Below are 9,171 nucleotides of genomic sequence, written 5' to 3'. Positions count from 1 at the left end.
AATCTGAGCAACTAAATTATAGTCAGATTAACACTTGGAATGACTTCTCTTCCTGCTCCTTCTGGTGCCCCCCCCCCCCCCCGGACAATCTATCGCGTATTTCTTGCCTAAATACTGTCCATTCACCTCATTAGCTGGAGACACAGCAATGGGTTTCACTGCAAGCTAACTGCTCACTGCTCCACCTCACTATCTCCACTCATGACTCTTCCATTGTTGTTAACTGATTGGATTTGTAGTTTGACAAATAGGACTGGATAACCAGAAAACTCTTCCAATTCATCCTTACAAAGAATGAATCTGTTTTCTTCAGTTCCCACTCCAAATGCAATTCGCTTGCTATTACCTCAACCTTTCCCTAACAACTTTGAGAATTTGAAACACATTGTCCACAACCTTAACTTAAATGGGATTCTTTCCATTAAATATGTGTGCAATCACTAAACTTGCTTAGCGAGTTTTGAGAAGATTTGTAGCTCAGGTTGAGGTTCTTTGTCCAGAGGCCCACTGAAGATGTTACCTAATATATTGATGAAAATGAACCTTGCAGCTCAGCGAGCAAACCTACATCCAGAACTAAACTTGCTTATTTCTTTATCCATAATTTTGACCCACCTGCTGCCTCAGCTCATCAGCTGCTCAAACCCTCATTCATTCCTTAGTTAACTCTAGGTTTGAGGTCATCCAAAACTCTAGTTGCTTTACCAGGCCCATTCAATCATCTACATGTCCATTGATTCACATTGGCTACTGGTCAGGAGATGCCATGGTTTTAAAATTCTTGTTTTTGTTTTTAAGTCTTGTCCCTCTCTATCTCTGGGATCACCACCAGCCTCACAACCCTGTTGGAAAGCTACACTCATCTAACTGGCCTCTTGAACATCCATATTTTTAATTGCAGTAGCATTGGTGGCCTTGCCATCAAAAGACAAGGCTCTCAATTCCAGAATGCAATTCCTAAACCTTTCTCTTTCTTTCTAGAAAACACTTCTTCAAACTAAGCTCCCTGGATATACTTTTAAAAACCTGTCAGCATGGGTTCCACAGTGTTAGTGCTGCTGCCTCATGGCACCAGGGACCTGAGCTCAATTCCCACCTCAGGTGACTGTCTGTGTGGAGTTTGCATGTTTGCCCTATGTCTGTGTGGGTTTCCTCCCACAATTCAAAGATGTGAATTGGCCATGTTAAATTGCCCATTGTGTTGGGTGCATTAGTTAGGGGTAAATATAGGGTGGAGGAATGGGTCTGGGTGGATTATTCTTCGGAGATTGGTTTGGACCTGTTGGCCTGAAGGGCCAGTTTCCATACTGTAGGGAATCTAATCTGTTCACCTGGCTCAGTCCCACATTTTGCCCTATACACCATCCTGAAGCTCCACGGGATGATTTATAGGTTGAAGGCAAGTGTTCTAGCCACTGCAACTCACTGATGCAACTCAAATAATATCCAGAGAATTTTGCTGGATCCCAATGGCCTTTGATGTTTTCAGGTGACACTCCAATTGTGTTTTGCACTCAGGTCTCACACCAATTGATTTCATCCTTTTGCGAGAGCTGGAAGAAACGAACATTTTAAAAGAAACAAAGAGTGGAAAGGGACAGCTCGGAAAACACATGCACACACAAAAGAAGACATACTGAGGTGTAAAGCGTTTAAATGGAAAATACAAGTTGGTTAAAGGACATTAGACAGCAGGTGGAGGCAAGCCTGCGGAACATTCCTCCTGCAACTTAAAGCGCTACTGGGAGGAGACGTCTTGCTAAGCAAATGAAATGGAGTTAGGGGAGTAACTGAAGTAGTTGTCTATCTTGTTGCTGACAATGGAAGTGATGGCCATCAAGAGCTTTTCAGAGGAAAATGCAACATTCCCCTTGTAATGAAGGGCTACATTGTCTAATGTTCAGGCTAGTGAAGCTTCACAAGACCCTCCTGTGGAGATGGTAGCATCTTGTCAACAGCAGCTTGTAACACATTGCAGTCACTTTCATGAGCAGAGTTGTTCAGGGAGGTGATTGCTAGGCCCCACATGCTGAATCTACCCTTGCACCTATCTCTCATGCAACTGAGTCTTGCCCAGGAGTCTCAAGAACAAAGAACAGTACAGCATTGAGAGTCACACAATGTCATAGCAGAATAAAACTGTTGCTCAGTGACAGCAGGCCAGCAGGGTGGTGTGTGCTCAGGATGTATGACATAAAGAGATTTTAGGCTTCTTGATTTCATGAGCCCCATTCCATAATATCAGGCTTTGCTGAGTAAGAGAATATTCCCACATATGTGTAGATAGATGTTGTTTGAGAGACCAATCAAAGCCAGAAACTATAAAGATGATATACTTCATTATCATATCATCGAGGAGGCTATTGATAGTGAGGGTAACTCCAGTTTATTTCCCTGATATCAGAATGCTATGTATATGCACCAAGGAAACACGTTTATATGATATCTCCCCTACAATTGAAGCTAATGACTTCCACATGTTATAGGCTGTGGGTTCATAGGAAGCTGATGTAGTTAGCAGCATCACATGTTGCAGATGTAATAAAACAGTGATGATGGATACTAGAACCAAATGGACAACGTGGAAATTAGGAGGAGGTCTGGTGAATACAAGTGTAACTTCATCATACTCTATGTACAGTCACTGCATTACCTTTGGCACATACCATCACATCAGTAGGACATACATTTTAAGTCATATTTCCAGCTGGCACTTTTGGCTGGAGGGCATAGCAATATAAAGCTATGACTCATTGATCGCCTTTAATGTAAATAACTACCGTCCAGGCTATGAAGTGTTTCTCAATGTGTATCTATTGATTATCTTGAGGTCAAGGTAAATGGCAGCCATGGTTTCAGCCCCGCTGACGACTCAGACTTTCAGTATGTCCTAGTGATTTTCAACCTTGTTGGGAGTGAACATTTCTCTGAACATGTGCAGTTTCCATGAAAAAGGACAATAATGTGGATGCTGCTCAGTAAGAAGAGGCTAACAGACTTGGTTACCTATCCTATTGTGCAATTTGGAGAATTTTCTATTCAGAGATATTTGGCTATTATCTCCTTTTGTATGAGCCAGCAGTGGTACGTGGGTCTGGCCATCAGGTGGTCTCCCATTACTACTCTCTGTCTCCACGCGAGTTTCTCCACCTTGCACCACTTCCTCACTACCTACTGTAGCAGCACATACCAAACCCTCTGTCTGTAGGTGCTGCTAAATTCAGCATACTATTGTGCTGGAGACCCTTGCAGGGGAATATCAATCCTTCTTCAAGTGGTCAAGTCATCTGAAGTGTAGTGTCACAGTGCTATGGGTTTGCACATGTCTGCTACTGCACTACCTTTCAGGCATCTGCAGCCCCCTACAGGAGGTCATCAGCCCCATCTTCTGATCCTCCAAAAAGAACAAGAGACCCATGTTGTACTCTGAAATAGTTGAGGTAGCCGTGAATTTCTGAGTATAAATGAGTCATGGCAGCCACAAATCTTGTAATTATACTGGTGGACATTCTGTAGCATATCTTTACATTTTCTGTGTTCTCCAAAAATATCATCAATGTTTCCAAAGACCTTCCAATTGGTTTCCAAATTTGTCACAAAGTTACGAGCAGCATTTGGCACTGACGTACATCAGTTCTAATTTAACTCAGTTTTAGTTTAACTCAGATAGAGTTTTAAATGTTCCACAGGATTTGTAGAAACTGACTTGAACAATGTCTTGCCCCCTTTCCAAACCTCTCCCTGACAGATAAAAGCAAATTACTGCGGATGCTGGAATCTGAAACAAAGGGTCAGTTAGACTCAAAACGTCAGCTCTCTTCTCTCCTTACAGATGCTGCCAGACCTGCTGAGAGTGTCCAGCATTTTCTCTTTAGCTCTCCCTGACAGAGCCTTTGGCTTATATAACATGGCAGTTGGTGAGTGAGGACTTCAAATCTGGGCAGCATGCATCATTTTCAATCGACTGCAGAGTCCCCAAGATTCCGTGAAAATCTAGGACAAAGGTTCAGGAAGATGATCTTTCCTCAAAGGGGAAAGTCCCACTCTCACACTAAGGATACACTAGGCTCAGTCATTTTGTTAGTCAATAGCATCGTGCAAAATACTACAGATTCAGAAGTGAGTTAGCAACTCAAAATTGTGAACCCATGAACTGCTTTGGGCCATTATTTGAAATACAACTTTTAATCTCATGACAGACTACATATACATACTACCATTCCAACCCAGCCAAAAACCAATGCTAGCTCACTGAGGTATGTAGAAGGGCATGCCAGAAGCAACACCAGGCATATCTACAAATGGATGGCATGCCAGTGAAACAATAAGACTGCAAGCATGCTAAACCGCAGAGGGAAGCGTGCTATAGGGACAGAGTTAGGCGATATCAAAAATGGATCAGTTCATATTGCTGCAACCCTACCACATCCCATTGTGAATAATGGTGGGACAATGAATCAGTCAAAGGGAAGAGGTCTGCTCCATTAACACCCACATCCCCAACAATGGTGAAGTCCAGCACATCAGTGCAAAAGAAAAGGTTAAAACACTTGCAAATATTCATCAGGCAGCAGTCCTGACTGGACCTGAAGAACATCACTGGAGGCCCAGGGAGTGGTGGGATCATGAAGTGGGTTGTGTGGAGAGTGAGTCAGCATAAATGCAAGGTTAACAGCCATCTGCCTGTCCCACTAACCCTGCCTCAAACTGTGGTAATGGAAGGACGCCCCATCCCAGCAGGGAGACCCTGTTGGATAGCAGCCTCTTACTCCCATTGGCCAGGAAGGTTTGGTGGTGGGTTGTGAATGTTGCCCATGGGAATGCTTACCTAGAACTTAATTGCTGAGGTGGCAGGAAGGTGTTGAGTCTTTCCTCGTGTCAACATACCCAATTATTTGCCCTTTATGCCACCTTCAGGAAAAATTACATGCTGTGTGCCCCTGTGCTACAAGACTTGGGCAATATTTGTTTCTGGGTTGCTAAGTGGTAAGTAACATTTGTTCCACACAGGTGACAACTAATTACCATATGTAAAAATTAAGTTTCATTTCCCATCACCAACATCCAGGGGATTATCATTGCCCTACAATTTAACTGGACAAACCACATAAATACTTACCAGAGCAGGTCAGAGGCTGAAAATTCTGTGCCGAGTCATCTCTTGGCACTCCAAAGCCTGTCCATCATCTACAAGATATAAATTAGGCACATGCTGTCCACTTGCCTGGATGAATGCAGTTCCAACAATACTCAAGAAGCTCGACACCATCTAGGATAAAGCATCCCATTTAAATTATAAGCATTCAATCACACATTATAAACATTCAATCCTTACAGCATGAACACACAATGATTGCAGAATGTACCACTGTCTGTTCCAATATGACGCGAAAACTCATGTGAACCTGCGATATAAGAAAATCACGTAATAGCAGCACCATTTAAACCAATGGGACTGGAATCGCGTTATAGTTAATACGAGTAAGGAAAGTTCACATTCTACAAATAATAGTGTATATTCTTGAATGGCATTATAGCCAATTCGCGTTGAAGAAACGCTTAATATAGCAGAACTGACTGCATCGACAAGTTGTACTGCAACAATTTGCCAAGCTTCTTTTGACATCATAGTCATAAGATGTAACCTCTACCATACAGCAGACAAGGGCATTAGAGGCATGGGAATATCTCCAAATGCCCCTCCAAATCACACACTACTGACTTGGAAATTGAGAGTCCAGAGTCACATGTAGATCAGACTAAGGAAGGATGGTAGCTTTCCTTCCCTAAAGTGCATCAGGTTTTGTTTTTACAATAATGGTCACATGGTTACCATTGAGCAATTTCAATCTTAGACTTTTGAAAAAATCAGATTGAAGTTCCACTATGGTGGGATTCAAACCCATGTCCCAGGAACATTAGGAAGTAGATTACAAGGTCAATGACATTACCATTACACCATTGCTTCTCTTGCTGGTGTTAAATTCTACTTTTTGGCAAATGCTCAGTAATTTTATACATGGTTGTGCAGATAACCTCTTTCAAAATCTCTTTCTTCTTCTAGTTTCATGTTCTTCCTATGTACAATTAAGTTTTTAGATCTATTCAGTTCTATCTATTCGATATGATCTACATTAATGCTTTCCAAACTTGTTTCCAAGAGCCCATTTTAATGCTTCACTATTGGTGAGAATCCAGAGTGAAAACTGGGAGAGGAAGGAAGAGGAGAAGGAGCTATGGGTGGATGGAAGAAGAAGAGTTGATGAGAGGGTTAGAGTTAGATCGGGAATTCAAACATGGACTAGGCACAACAAAATAATGGCAGCGCTACATTTTGCTGTTTGGCCCTCAGGACTCATTAGATTAGAACATGTCCACAAACAGAAAAAAGTGCACACTTAAAGGGGCCTCAACATCAAGACTTTTTAACCTGATCCTTTGCACCACAGTCACCACTCCTTCAGAATTCATGACCACAATGGCTCATCCTGCGACTCTACCAGTTTTGGAAGCCCTGGTCTAGCTCCTATTCTAATTTCTTGACTCCCCTAACAGATCCCTTTTGTTCACTAACTGCAATCCCAGGTTTTGTAGCTTTGTGAAACTGACCACATTACATAGCAACATTAACATGAGACAGTTTCAGGTCACTCTTTAATCCATATGGAGCAATCAGGAATGGAAACATTGTCCAACTCTCATCTCTGGCTTGGCCAATTCCATTTTCATGATGAAAACTACCTAATGCAGCACAGACCGATGATTCAATAATCATCACCTTTGTATGATATTAGTTATATTATAATTTTAGTAAACTGTAGTGGAAACTTCTTCAAGGTTTACATAACACAATTTAAAATACCACACCAAGTATCCTATCCTAAAGAAATACTTGGGGTAAACAGTTACCTACATTTAAAATCTTTCAGTAGAATGAGATTTTTAAAATAGTCACTCATGGGAAGTGGACATTGCTGGCTTTTATTATCCATCCCTAGTTGCCCTCGAGAAGAGGATGATGAACTGCCTTCTTGAATCACTGCAGATACCTCCGTCAATGCTTTCAAGAAAGAGTTCCAGGTTTATAACCTAGCAACACAGGAGTGGCGATATACTTCCAACTCAGTATTGAGAGTAGCGTGCAGGTGAATTTGCAGTTCCCACTTATTCCCTGTCCTTGTCTTTCTCAATTATCATGGTAATGAGTTTGGAAGGTGCAGTGTAAGGAGCTTTGGTATTTTTCTGCAATGCAATACTTATTGCTGCCAGTGAACGTTGATGATAGAGGCAGTGGATATTATAGTACTAATCAAATGGGCTGCTTTGCTCTGTATGGTGTCAAGCTTTGAGTTCCTGCACTCATCCAGGCCAGTGGGGAGCATTCCATCATACTCCTGACTTGTGCCAGTTAGATGGTGGGCAGGCTTCGGAGAGTCAGGAGTTGCTTTAATTGCTACAATATTCCTAGTGTCTGAGCTGCTCTTGTTGTCACAGCATTTAAATTGGCAGTCTAGTTCAGATTTTGGTCAATGGTAATTGCCAGGATGTTTACAGTAGGGTTTCAGTGATGGAATGATGGCTTGATTTGCCTTACTGGAGATGATCATTGCACGGCATTTGTGTGGCATGAATGTTACTTGCCACTTGTCAGCTCAAACCTGGAAACTGTTGCATTTGAACATAAATAGCTTCAGTATTGGAAAAATCATAAATGGTGCTGATCATTGAGCAATCATCAGCAAACATCCCCATTTCTGACCTTTTGACGGATGCAAGGTCATAAATGTAGCAGCTGAAAATGGTTTGGCCAAAGACACTATCCTGAGGAACTCCTGCAGAGATACCATGGAGCTTACAGCCCAGCAAACACCACACCTGTAATGATCGTAACAAAGTCAGCCAGCTGAACCTTACAGAATAGGAGTGCCCTAATTGGGGCTGTTAACCTGGCCCAATCAGGGAGTCCTGGCTGACATAAAAAGGTTGAGTGTCAGGGATACTGACAGTTTGGTGGCTGACTCTGTATGAGGCAGTACTATAGTCAAGGAATGATGGATGTGGGGTGCAATTACAATGTTTAAAAGGCATTTGGATAAGTACCTGAATAGAAAAGGTTTGGGGGGGATATGAGCCAGGAACAGGCAGGTAGGACTACTTTACTTTGGGATTATGTTTGGCATGGACTGGCTGGACCAAAGAATCTGTTTCTTTGCCGTATGATGCTAAGACTGTTCAGATGTAAACAAAGGGTGACTTGGTGACTGCATACCAGCCTCTCTAGAATTACTTCAACCAGCGTCTTTCTTTGTGCCAGACATGACTCCAACCAACAGAGAGTTTTCCATGTTTGAACCAAGCCTTCAAAGAGATCAGGAGCTGAGAGGCTCTGATGGAACCCCCAAACTGGGCATCACTGAGCAGGTGCTGCTTGATAGCACTGTTGATGATACCTTCCATCACTTTTTCGATGATCAAGAGTGGCCACATGGGGCCAAATGTGGCTGAATTGCGATTATCCTGCTTTTTGTGGCCATGACATACCCGGGCAATTTGCCTCATTGTGAGGGAAAAGCTAGTGCTGTCACTGTTCCAGGACAGCTTGGCTAGGGATGTGGCAAGTTCTAGAGAATGAGTATTTAGCATTATTGATGGAATGTTGTCACAGCCTTTGCAATATCCAATGCCTCCAAGTGTTCCTTGATATCACATGGAGTGAACTGAATTGGCTGAAGACTGCCATCTATGATGCAGGGGACCACTGGAGGAGACTGAAATGGATTGTCCATTTGACACTTCTAGCTGAAGATTATTGTGAAATCTTCAGCCTGACCTTTTGCGCTGATGTGCTGGGCTCTCCATCACTGGAGATGGGGGTATTTGTGCAGCCTTCTCCTCCAGTGAATTGTTTAATTCATCCATTATAATGTACGACTGGAATTAGAACTGATCTACTTGTTATGGAATGACTTAGCTCCTTTTATGGCATGCTGCTTATGCTGTTTGGTGAGCAGTCCTGTCTTGTAGCTTCATCAAGCTGACACTTCATTTTTAAGTAATATCTGGTGTTGCTTCAACCATTCCCTTCTGCACAGTCCACTGATACAGCATAAAATGAGGGTGTGAGTGTAAGCTGCAATGAGATTCTAGTTTTTAAAAAAAAACACATATTCA

This window comes from Chiloscyllium punctatum, chromosome 1, assembly GCF_047496795.1.
Source record: "Chiloscyllium punctatum isolate Juve2018m chromosome 1, sChiPun1.3, whole genome shotgun sequence".
NCBI lineage: Eukaryota > Metazoa > Chordata > Chondrichthyes > Orectolobiformes > Hemiscylliidae > Chiloscyllium > Chiloscyllium punctatum.
This window is presented reverse-complemented; position numbering follows the sequence as displayed.